We start from the raw sequence: 13,308 nt of genomic DNA, 5'->3' as shown, positions 1-13,308 counted from the left end.
AGCCCAGTAGGAAAGTTGTAATGGGGCTGGCGGGGAGGTCACCATCACTGCGGTAACCTCCCCGTCAGGAGTATGGCAGGCGGATGTTTCCTTCTGCCAAACTCATAATCAGCCCCTAAGTCTTCAGCTGGGATTTACAAACCAATGTAAATTCACAATTTGCATTGGGTTGTTACTCAAATTAAGAGAAAACAATGCAATGCACTGGTTTACTTTACTTTGGTCAGGCAGATGTTATAAATGGTTCATTGGTGTTCCCATGCATCTACCCATCGGTTTTGACGCAAATCCAAATCCGTATCCACAAAAACTTGTAGACAGAGATTTATGCCAGAATCTTGCACCTCCCTTAGGCCTGCATAGCAAGGAGAAATATTTTTAATTCTCCTCATTTTTTCCTCTTTTCATGTGTGCTACATTGTGCGGCACACATACATAGAGAAAGCCACCTCAAAAAATAGTTTTGTAGAGGAACAGACCCCTCCCTGCACAAAAACTATCCTGAACACAACACAGACACCAGGGATGGACTGTGAACCCAAAGCAGTCCTGTCAGTGTTGTCGGAGCAGTCCCCTGACCGTGCATAGCGACTGTGCCCAACGAACAAGCTTGACCCTTACAAGAGAGGTTTGGTGGGGAGAGAGAGGGGGTCTTTCCAAGAACATTTGAGAAAAAATGGTAAAAACAGAACATTCTACAACACATTTTTCATTATATAATAAATTGTATTCGTTTTTAAAGCATTATGAAAGATGACTTTACAGTGCACCAGGATACAACATTCTTTGTTGAGGCTCTTCAATGATTCCCTTTCTATCACCCTCCAGCAGTCCCTCTCATTTCTCCATAGCTCCTCTATTAAATGTATTTCATTTGTTTTATAGTGTCTCTCTTACCAGTGTAGGGTGTCAGAGCAATTTAATCACACACACATACAGGGACAATGACTGAGATATGTGTAAATCTGTGCATAGAAAATATTCCGTAAGAAAAAGGGAACCACAAAGTGTAGGATTCACCTGTCATCCATACTGCTCAGCATTTTGTAAGAGCGTTTGGTCCGGAGAAGCACAAACTCAGGATATTCAGAACGTTACACAGTGGTTAGGGCACCTTTACTAATAAGAATCTATTTCTACTCAAACAAACCCTTTGAAGCAATATTGAATCATTAAAGACTTGGAAAAAAACATAACTTTCTAACCTGTACCATGTAGGTTGCATGCAGCTTTTTGGTTTCAGTTCAATGCTCACTGTGCTAGAATACAATTTTAACTTCTGAACAAGTAACAAAAGGATCTCTGTGACAAAAGCAGTGATCTGCTGAGCTATGCACATAAAATACAGTTCTGTGATCTGCATGGTACACATTCTTTGCAGCAGGCATATGAACTCTCTGCACTACCTTACATGAGTCAAAAATTGATCCCTCTCCAGCAGGCACATTAATCACCAATGTTATCTTGAGACTTTTGTTGTTGCCTGAAAACTGCTGGATATGCAAGAAACTGTGCACTGCTACAAAGTCAGCCCCCAAGTCACAAAATCAGGCTCATTCTCTTCCAGCCTCCTGTGGATGCTTGGTGCATCCAGTCCAGCCTCGGTAGACACCCTTGGACTTTGGCATAAAGGTACCTGCATTGGTGTAAGGTGCATATAGAGAGCAGAACTGCCCCATTTATTTACACATATGGCACAGTTCTGCTCTCTTCGGGTCACACAATGTGTGAATTGTTTGTTAACCTGGGCCCTGACATTTAGTTTTAGTTAACATAATCTAACCATCTAATTTCCTTAACCACTACCTTTTGTTGTGTGCTTGCTGCTGCTTGAAAGACTGGGTGGACTTGTATAATAAAAGAAAGGAAAGGCTTGGGTTTTTTGCACTTTTCATCCTCTGAGGGAAGGCAAGGGATTTGTGAGGCGGCTCAGGTGAGAAGGCATCTTTGGAGGCCTGTTGGTGGCACTAGTACAATTTAAGAAACAATAAAGATTTGTGGAATGAGTATCTGTGGTATGTTTTAAAAAGGATGTTTGTTGGCAATAGCTGGTATTTAAAGTGGTGTTGTAATGGAGGAAGTGTTAATAATGCACAAAGGCAGTACAGTGAAGGTGCTTGTGTGATGGAGAGGGGTTCTCTGGTGCATTGGGGTACAATAAAAATGGAAGGTTGTTAGAAGTGTATCAATGTGGGGTGTTGGATGCAGAAGGGCTTAGCTGCCAACTGGCTCCATTTCACGTGCAGTCCTACCAAGTAGCACGCAACAGAGGTGAGACCAACACATTTTACTGCTGGTGTCCACATCACCTTACTATAATGCATTACTGCCTCATTATAGCTCCTAGACCCCATACCAAGTGCCAACGAGGCTGCATAACAAAACTAGCTAGCGCTTTATATTGGTTGCCTAGCTGTGCCTGCGCTACTGCAACAGCCCGCCCAGACTAAATACATTGTCACATTGACACTGTGAACTGGACACGGAGGGGCCGTGAGAACTCATCTGTTTTTTTTTTATTAGCAAGAGGCAAAAGGGCGGGCTTACAGCTGCATCCTCCAGGGTGAGGGCGACGTCACTGCAGCCCCGCGTGGTAGATGTTTTCTCTGGGTGAGTTCCATCTTGGGCACAGTGCCGACTCAAAACGAGAGACAAGGCCGCTCCATGCTTCCACTGACAGTGGATCTAGGACCTAGGACCACTCGCCCCTCCGCCCACACAGAGGCCACGCAGCAGCAACAGCTGCGAATGCAAGAAATCAGCCCCTGAAGAGCTACACGTAGGACGTCCAGTAATACAAGAGACAAGACAGATGTAGCCACGATGCGCTCCTCCCTTCAAACAGCACGTGCATTTCTGTTCTTTCGTGGGACCCTATGCAGCAGTGAGCGGTTTAGTGTTGTGCACTTTTGGTACATTTGGTTATGCACTGACGTGCAGAATGCAGTTACAGTTATGACGTGTGCTGACTTGCTGTATGTATTTTATTGTACAATGGCATGCGCTGTGCTCTCGTGATCATAAGAAATCTACCTGGCCTCTGTCCACTAACTTCCACTGTTACATGCCAGATACGTTTTTTAAAATCATTTTTTTGTTTGTAGTAACAGGATGAGCTAATCCACACAGTTACCACTTCCATTGCTATGTGTGTAGATGAACCGGGCGGTGTTTACGTTTGTGATTATGTGCTGGCTTGAATCTTGTTCTTGCCCTCCGGGTGCTGTGGATCCTGGCACAAAAGATCATTCAGTGAAGAGCTCTGTTTGGTGTAAATATGCAGAGTGCCACTAGAGCGAAGAATTCAAGGGTTCCAATCTGCTCCACGCTATGTACTATACACCTGTACCACCATTGTGTTCAATCTCACACTCCTTTTTCACTCACTTCTTCCTCCACTCGACTTTGCTTTACATCCCTCTCAATCTGGGCTCTCCCCACTACTCTAAATTATCTTTCCACAAGGAAACCCTTCTTTCTACTCCGCCCTCCTCTCCCCATTCCGACCTCTGTTCTCCACCTCACCCTTCTGTCTCCATCTAACACTCTTTCCTCTATCACCCCCTTGCCTCTCCACCTCACCCTACTTTCTCCATCTAACACTCTTTCCTCTATCACCCCCTTGCCTCTCCACCTCACCCTTCTTTCTCCATCTAACACTCTTTAATCTATCACCCTCTTGCCTCTCCACCTCACCCTTCTTTCTCCATCTAACACTCTTTAATCTATCACCCCCTTGCCTCTCCACCTCACCCTTCTTTCTCCATCTAACACTCTTTAATCTATCACCCCCTTGCCTCTCCACCTCACCCTTCTTTCTCCATCTAACACTCTTTTCTCTATCACCCCCTTGCCTCTCCACCTCACCCTTCTGCCCTCTACTACCCCCACCTACAGCTCCTCTCCCCATTCCGACCTCTGTTCTCCACCTCACCCTTCTGTCTCCATCTAACACTCTTTCCTCTATCACCCCCTTGCCTCTCCACCTCACCCTACTTTCTCCATCTAACACTCTTTAATCTATCACCCCCTTGCCTCTCCACCTCTCCCTTCTTTCTCCATCTAACACTCTTTAATCTATCACCCCCTTGCCTCTCCACCTCATCCTTCTTTCTCCATCTAACACTTTTCTCTATCACCCCCTTGCCTCTCCACCTCACCCTTCTGCCCTCTACTGCCCCCACCTACAGCTCCTTTCACCCTCCCGTCACTGCCTCGCACACCCCACACCTCTCCTATCAGTAGACACAACCTCACTCCACTAAACACATCAAACAATAAAGCACCAGCTCTTGCACAATCTCTCACACAAAGACACAGACCAGAATGAAATCATAGTCGAAATTGGCTTTCAAACAAGTACGAACCTCTTTTCCATGGTATTTGAGGCAACTACATTATTCAGTTTGTTTGTACTCCATATCCAAGAAATCATGGCGACCTTACAAGGTTCCTAATATCTACCTATTCAGGCCCTGGAATTGCCAATATTTGGGCTGCAAATGCCACCTGTAGAGTGGGCCAACAGGGATTACAGATGGGGCCCTGAGCATTCCCTGGCAAATGGGGAATCACCAGAGGGAGTCAGAAATGTGGCTCTGGTTTATCTTGCAATTTCTAATATCCCCAAGTAGTTTACCAGAGGCTCGCTCTGCATTCAGGAGGTAGAATCTCAAATTGAAACATTAGAGATCCAGACAGTTACTGTGGACCTTGTAATCCTAATTCATCTAGTAACTCCTGGTATGAGGCGAATTAGGATCACTAATGCGATCGGAATCAGCCCGAGTGCATACGTACTTTTCTTTAAAATAGAACTCCATACATTCCTGAAAAGGTATAAAATGTCACGTTAGAGTCCAAGTTACTAGCACTACTCATTGTTTACAGTGACCTTTGCACCTAACAACTTTTGCATAAACACAATTTTTGTACAAGTCAGTTGGAACAAATAGCCTTTCTTCTGGAGTCAGTTGCAGGAACTTTCTTAGTTTCTTAGAGGTGTATGCACACTTGTTCACAGCACAGGTATCATCCGTGGAAAGCTCCAGACTCAGCCTGCCTGCAGTCAGAACAGTACCGTGCACCGCAGTCTGAACAATGCAAGTAGCTAATAGGGTGAGACACTGCAGAGGAAAATGATGTGAAAGGGAGAGCCGGAGTGACTGAGATTCTCCTAATGCCACTATCTCTTCCACAGACACAATTCATTGTCTTCAACTTTCAAATTCAAAGCGTTTCCACTTCTAATTATTAACAAAATCACTGTTGTTAAACATTGATCTGGTTCTGCTAATAAGCTTTGGCGATGCAAACTGCTCTGGATACAGTGAATGAAAACTCATTGGGGCAGGTTGAAGAAAAGTGTTTCTGCACTCAGTGCAGCACCACTTTTCCTGCTCCTCATAGCGCCCCCCCTACCGCCACCATGTGTGCACGTATTCAAAATACGGTGCACCATTGCGCAGGGTAGGGGGCAATAGTGTAAACATTTTTTACGATGTTGATGTACTGTTCAGGGTTAGTACATAGGGGCCCATTCTAACCAATGGCGCTCCCTCTTTTAACGCCTGTTCTGAGCTGGTGTTAAAAGTGGACGCAAAAAATGACGCAGTGGAATCTCTTAGATTCAATTGCACCATTTATGCCTAACGAGGGAACGCCCCCTTTGCATACATTATGCATGGCATATGCATAATGTGGCGCAAAGGGTTACAAAGTGGCGCAATGCATGCATTGCGCCACTTTATAAATATGGCACCGCGATTTTTGAAGCCTAAAAAAATGATGCTAATGTGGCGCTAGTGCTTCTTAAATCTGGGCCATAGAGAGAAACTCAAATACTGATTATATCTTTGATTTATTTGTGATACATTATTACTCGAAGTGTGACTTATTTGAAAATTAAATGTTACTCATAACCGGAATGAAACCATAGAAATGTCACACATAAGCAGTCTGAAAACTTTGCAACCATGCATGTGTGACAACAAGCGGCCAGTCTTGTCTTTGAAGCCAACAGTATTTTACAAGTTGGGACTTTTGAGGATTTTGCATCAGTTCTGTGATTGAAGGACTGGTTGAATATATTATAGGTAACATTCAGCCATGGAGACGCAGAACAGCGTGTTCTGAGAGTGCAGCACAGTTCCTCCTGCCCTGAGTGGCATGTGCTGCAGTTACTGGGGCCCAACCAGAGGCAACAGGGCTACTTCTGATTCACTATCGCCCATGCGCATCCACATGCTGTGATGTTTCCTCACTGAAGTGCCCCTGCAAGAGGGGGTGTGTGGAATTCTCTAAGCCTCCCGCTCCTTGCCCAAGTTATCCACCAGGGCTGCCTCGCACTATCTCATCACTGGTGGTGGGTGGCTCTGAGAAAGCACCTGGGCGTTGCAGATGGTGACAAGAAGCCCCTTTCTTCTGCTAGCTGGAATGCGACTAAAACCGACGAGAGTTGTTCCCCCTGCAGCCTGTGGCTAAGACACAATCGAGGCTTCAAGAGAAGCCTGTGGTTGATGTCTACATTCTGGACATTTTCTGCTTTATGTGCTGGTGCTGTGGCTTTCATCTTTGTGTCCATGGCACAAGTGTGGGAAAGGAGGCAAGGAGGACATAGGGTACAGGGCTTGCCACAGGCAGTAATGAAGATATCTACTGCTATTCCTGGAAGAATGGATTGTATGTCAGAATTATACTGACACAAATATCCTCTGACATCAATATTGTTTTCTCAATAAATATCATTTACAAAAATAACACCCCACTGGGTGTAAGTTTTCTGTTAATAACTTCAATGTGTGACATTTTTGTTAATAACATCTGGTGCCAGACGGTAAGAATGAGACTATAGTGTTCACATAAAAAGGTCATTCTAGCTTGCAGCCCCTTAAATAAATGTTTTGCAGTAAGAAGAACAACATTATTTATTGAAGGAAATTAATTGAAATGCAATAATCTATAATATGACGCAGTCAGATTACTTATGACTACAAAAATCTGAAAAAAAAATGAATGGATGCTTTAGTGACCCAGCAAGAGACTCGTGAAAGAAAACACAAAACTATAATGCTACAAAACATAAACATAAGAAACATAAATCTTTGTTCATTTTAAGAGGGGTCGTTACCATACATGGCAACATTTTAGAAGACAAAAGTGTAGATTTACAAAAAATAATCAGGAGAATGTATTACAATTTCAGACGGCAAACAGCCAAAATAAAGCTATTTTTGACTTCAAAAATCGGGAGTCGCCCATTTGAATTGGGTCTCCTGACATGTATGCGTTACCGAGTGATTCTCGCTATTGTATTTCCCCATACCCACGCCACCACTGTCACATAACCGACCCCTCCCTTCTGGAACGTTCATTTACTCCTACCATCTCAAACTTTGGTGAGGAATTAGAATATATTCGGGTATTTCTGGTGCCTCATTACACTGTATTTGTCCATTTGTAAAATGGGTGTGCTAAATATTGACCCTTGTGTTCTTCTTCATGTTTTGTAGTTGGGGTTTTTGCCTTTTATGTAAAGAGTTTCTTCAATCAACGACGAAATGCAGGGCCGGCTTTAGGATGGTGCGACCGGTGCGGCCGTGCCGGGTGCTAACCTGGATGGGAGCGCTGACCTCAGGAGGGGCGCTGTGTTTAGCAATAACTTTAGAAACTTGTGATATAAACGCAACTGCTGAAGTTTCCGAAGTTGCCTGTGTGACGGCCTTCAGAAAGAAATTAAAATGTCAAGATAACTCTTGTGATTAATATTTTTGCTAGAGAGATCAGCGTTTTGTCCATTGGCAGTTTTGACTCAAAGTAGCGCAGAGGGTTAATATGCCTGCTTCATAGAAGAAATCTGTATTTTATATTGATAGCTGAGTGGATTAGTAAAGCCAGCCCTTACCAGCGCTTTAAAACAATTGAAATGTATGTGAGAGGGGCTATGGAGCAATGAGGGGCACTTTTGCCAGGTCGTAGTGAGGGAATCCGAGGAGGTGGTCGTTGGGTGGCAGGGCGCCAAAAATGACTGTTGCATCAGGCGCCACCAGCTCTAAAGCCGGCCCTTGCGAAATTAATTGTCATAAACTTGCAGGGCGTTGTCATGCATTGACAACATGATTTAGGCATATTCCCAGACTTATAAAAACTTGCAAACCTGGCAATGTGTAAAAAGGCTACACTTTTCCAAATGAGGTGTAATGAGGAGAAATATCTTACTTTCGCTTTGTTATTTCTTCTTTCCACCTATGCTGCATTCTGCAGCACAGGTAGAAAATGGAAAATGCGTATAAGGATTTTTTTTGTGCAGGAAGGTGTCCCTTCCTGCAGAAAAAATATACTGCCTGGTAACAATGCTGCCTGTAACTGTGGTGCAAGGTTATATGCCAGAACCACGAGTGCTTTAAGCACCCATGGCTCAACAACGAGGTCGGAACAACGACCTCGTTCTTATCACTAATGCCTTTACCAGGAATGCGTTTACAACGATTTTTCGGTGTAAACGCATTCCTGGTAAAGGCATTAGTGATCAGCATGCACGGTTCCAGCATGCTTCCCCCCTAGCCCCCCACCTCTTCAAATTACCACAACCCCCCATCCCCACAACTACCCCAACGCCCCACCCCCCAAATTACCACAACCCCAACCCCCTCCCCATAACCTAAACCACCCCAACCCACCCCTTAAACCTAAACCCTGACCCACCTCCCCCCAAACCATATCACCCCCAGCCCCCCACCCCAAAAACTAAAAATACCCGGAGTCCCCACCCGCCCCTAAAACCTAAATACCCCAACCCACCCCTTAAACCTAAACCCTAACCCCCTCCCCCTAAACCCTAACCACCCCAAGCCCCCACCCCACCTCCCCAAAAAAAACAGCCCCAGTCCCAGCCCAACTTACCTCCTCCTTCACCTTGTTGACTCCGACTCCCTTCTTCTGTACCTTAACCACGCATGTACGTGGTTCAGACATGCGTGGTTAAGGTACGAAAACCAGGAAGTCGTGGAAAACGAAAGCATTCTTTCGCTTTCGTTTTTCACGACTTTGTGGTTTCGGAGTCGTTGTTCCGGGTGTTTCCCATGGTGCAAGGGTGCCTGCATTGGCCTTAGGCGGCACACAGGGCGCCAGTGCAATGAGAGAGCAGACATGCCCCATATCTTTGTAAAAATGGTGCAATTGCTGCTCTAGTTCTTTGGTACAACTCAATGCAGCAACCTTGCTCGCTGCCCTGCTCTGAGTGAAAGTTTAGTAAATGTGCCTTTGAACAAGGTTCTTTATGTTTTTTTGTGACAGGTATGGAGGGTTAAGGAGCAGAAATTAAACAACCATAAACTTAAGCCCTCATTATGAATTGAGGGGTAAATTGACCTGTGCCCCACAATTTTGCTGTAGCAAATTTCGATAGGTTAGACCAGTGCAAATTTACCTGGGGAAGATGTGAAGTAAACGCTTATTCATGTTAAACTGCTCAGAATATGAGGCACTTACTACATCAGGTACAAACCACACCTGTGGTATCAGTATTTATTAGATGCAGTAAATACTACAATCTTTACCTCCCTCCCTTGTAATCAGAGCCTTAGTGTCAACTTTGATGCCACTGAAAGTTGCCATTTTCAATGACAAGGAATGAAGCAAAAGCCAGCAGATTAAGTCCAACTGATACAGCCACACAGCACAGGTACATTCTCGGCAGCCTGGTTGATGGGGTGTTGCATCTCCATGTTACACATCTCTGCCTCCGTTTTATTTCAATGAATCTCCATGGTTAGCACATTGTAAACAATGAGTTACAAGGCGAAGCTTCAAACCTTATAGTCAAATTCTCAAAGTTCAGCATCAAGGAATGCAGGGCGGGTATCCTTACGTTTTTGCTTTGCTGTCTCAAGGTTAAGAAATGTCTAAGAAATTTCGTTTGACTGCACCAGGAAGTAATGCTTATCCATTTTGACCTTGGTGCAACTCATGAACTTAAACAGAGGTGTCCAAAGTAATTGAATGAAAGCAGGATCCTTGCTTGACTCTAGGGATAACCAACAACTATTTTAATACGTTCTGTTAGACCTGACAGCCTTAGGGTGGTCACCCAAAACTTTTTGCTTGCCTCCCTCAACTTTTTTGGACACTGTTTTTGCTGGTTTTAGGACTCTGCGCACTTTACCACTGCTAACTAGTGCTAAAGTGCATATGCTCGCTCCCTTAAAACATGGTGACATTGGATCATACCCAATTGGCTTCTTTAATTTACTTATAAGTCCCTAACAAAGTGCACTATATGTGCCCAGGGCCTGTAGATTAAATGCTACTAGTGAGCCTGCAGCACTGATTGTACCATCCACTTAAGAAGCCCCTTAACCATGTCTCAGGCCTGCCATTGCAAGGCCTGTGTGTGTGGTTTTACTGCCAATTGGACTTGGCGTTTAAAAGTACTTGCCATGCCTAAAAATCCCATTTTTCTACATATAAGTCACCCCTAAGGTGGGCCCTAGGCAACCCATAGGTCAGGGTGCAGTGTAGACAAAAGGCAGGACATGTACCTGTGTAGTTTACATGTCCTGGTAGTGTAAAACTCCTAAATTCGTTTTTCACTGATGTGAGGCCTGCTCCGTTTATAAGCTAACATTAGGGCTACCCTCGTATACTGTTTGAGTGGTAGATTCTGATCTGAAAGGAGTAACAAGGTCATATTTAGTATGGCTAGAATGGTAATACAAAATCCTGCTGACTGGTGAAGCTGGATTTAATATTACTATTTTAGAAATGCCACTTTTAGAAAGTGGGCATTTCTCTGCACTTAAATCCTTCTGTGCATTACAATCCACATCTGGCTAGGTTACTTGACAGCTCCCTTGTGCATTCACTCAGACAAACCCCAAACACAGGATGCTCAGTCACACTTGTATACGTATGCATATTGAATGGGTCTTCCTGGGCTGGGAGGGTGGAGGGCCTGACACTTACATTTCTAAGGACAGTAGACTGCCCTCACACAAAGGACTGCCAAATCCCCTACTGTGACCCTGACAGACAGGACGGAACTGTAAGGGGACCTTGTGCACTTCTAAGCCGCTCTTTAAAGTCTCCACCACTTCAAAGGCACATTTGGGTATTTAAACATGGCCTCTGCCCCTACCAACCCAGACACTTCTAAGATAAACCCTTCTACTTCACAGACACTTCCTGGAGAAGAGAACCTGAACCCGAACCTGCAACCTGCCAAGAAGAACTGCCTGGCTGCCCAAAGGACTCACCTCACTGCTTTTCTGAGAAGCACTGCTGCCTTGCTGTTGCCCTGCTGCCCTGCTGCTCTCTGGCTGGCAAGGGTTAGGATAGAGCTTGCCTCCTGTTCCCTGAAGTCTCAGGACAAAAAATACTTCATTCCTGCAAGAGAACTCCCTGTGCGGCGAAAATCAATGCACAGCCTGCAAGAAACAACGCACAGCCTGCATCACAGTGAGAAAATCATTGCACGCCGAACCGGAAGGACGCAGCCCGACTTCGCAAGGAGAAGATTGATGCAGCGCCAGCGTAGTGACCGGAAATTCAACGTACGGCTCACTGGATCGACGCAAAGCCGAGCCGGAACGACGCAGCCTGACTTCCTGAGAGGAATCGACGCAGTGCCTGCCGTGCGGTAGAATTTTCCATGCAACATCCACCAGATTGATGCAACCCCTGTGACTTCATCCTGCAAGGGCCGGATTTCAATGCATCATCCCTGGGGCGTCTGAAAATCTCACAACCCGAAGAGGATCCCAGTCTATGTGCCGGAAATCGATGCAAAGCCTGCCCTGCGTGAAAATTCAAAACGCATCGTCGAGCAGCGCCCGAAAAAAATCGATGCACACCTCCCCGTTTTCCACGCATCTCCTCCTCTGAGGTCCCTTGCGGAGAATTTGAACTCAAACCAGGTACTTTGTGTTTGCAAGAGACATTTGTTGCTTTTAAAGGACTAAAGACACTTTATATCATTTTACAGTGATATCTCAACATATACTTATTGAATCTTAATCGTTTTGACCTGCATCTTACCAGATAAATATTATATATTTTTCTAAACACTGTGTTGTGTATTTTTGTGCTGTTCTACTGTGTTATTGCATGGTTTATTGCACAAATACTTTACACATTGCCTTCTAAGTTAAGCCTGACTGCTCAGTGCCAAGCTACTAGAGGGAGGGCACAGGACAATTTGGATTGTGTGTGACTTACCCTGACCAGAATGAGGGTCCTTGCTTAGACAGGGGGTAACCTGACTGCCAACCAAAGACCCTATTTCTAACAAGTTCTATTTACAATAATTGTATATGGATAGCTTTAAATTTGCCATGTATTCAGTAGGGCTGTACGAACTAGTAGCAAAGACTGACTTCTCCCAACACAATTTTTTTTTTAAAGTTCGCCGGATTTGGTAATTGCAAAACGGACAGTTTAAGAAAAAAAGGGCCCATGCTCTTCATCTGGATCACTCTAGGTGATGCATGGGTGTGCTTAATAGTGATTTCGGCCATCTTCTTCATGTTTTGACTGTTGGGTTTTTGCCTTCTATGTAAGGAGTTTTTTCATATTAGTGAATCAACGCTCAAATAGATTGTCATAAACTCGCACACTGTGATTTTTCATGCATCTGCCATGGTAAATTTGCCTTTAGTCTTTATTGGTCAGCTACTATGGACTCTGGGCCTTATTTCCAAGGCCTTTGTGTTACTGTTGTGTCATTTGTTTTGGACTCAGCTGTGGCGCTAGCAGTGCTTTACAGTGCTGCAGATTTACAAACTGACGCATTGGGCACAATGCGTCAGTTTGTAAACCCTTGTGTCCGATTATACCTGCACCTGGTATAATGTATGCAGTGTAGTCATTCCCATGAGAAAAGCCATGCAGAACTGATGCATTGAAATTTACAACATTTCACTGCGCCATTCTGCGACTTCACTTTACTGCCTGCTCAGAGCAGGAATAAAATGGACACAGGGCTGTTCTCTATAGGGGCCTTCTCTCATTGCTGGAGTAGCGTCATTTTTTTACGTTAGTCCAGCAATGTGTGAGCTTTGCGGCAACAGATGCATCAGAATTTTTGACTCTTCTGTTCAAACATGCACCATGGAGCTCTGTATTGTAAATATAGCGCATCCAGGGAGTTGTTAAGGGATCGTGGGGCAGCGCAAGAAATCTGACATATTCATATTCTTGTAAATGAGGCCCTGTGTTTCTTATATATTGTTACGCTGAGACATTCAGTAGGATTTAATCGACATAATGTCGATTTTTTTAGGTACTTTTACTGTGAGAGGAAATAGAGAGGAA

The 13,308-nt window shown here is 44.5% G+C and overlaps 1 protein-coding gene across 2 annotated transcripts in view; it reads left to right on the top strand.

Moving 5' to 3' along the window:
- STPG4 (sperm-tail PG-rich repeat containing 4) overlaps positions 1 to 13,308 on the top strand; it is a 353,110-nt gene that overhangs the window by 300,633 nt on the left and 39,169 nt on the right. The window lies entirely within an intron of this gene.

Source organism: Pleurodeles waltl, chromosome 5 (genome assembly GCF_031143425.1).
Source record: "Pleurodeles waltl isolate 20211129_DDA chromosome 5, aPleWal1.hap1.20221129, whole genome shotgun sequence".
NCBI lineage: Eukaryota > Metazoa > Chordata > Amphibia > Caudata > Salamandridae > Pleurodeles > Pleurodeles waltl.
The sequence above is the reverse complement of the archived record's forward strand: the minus strand, read 5'-3'. Positions and strand labels throughout refer to the sequence as shown.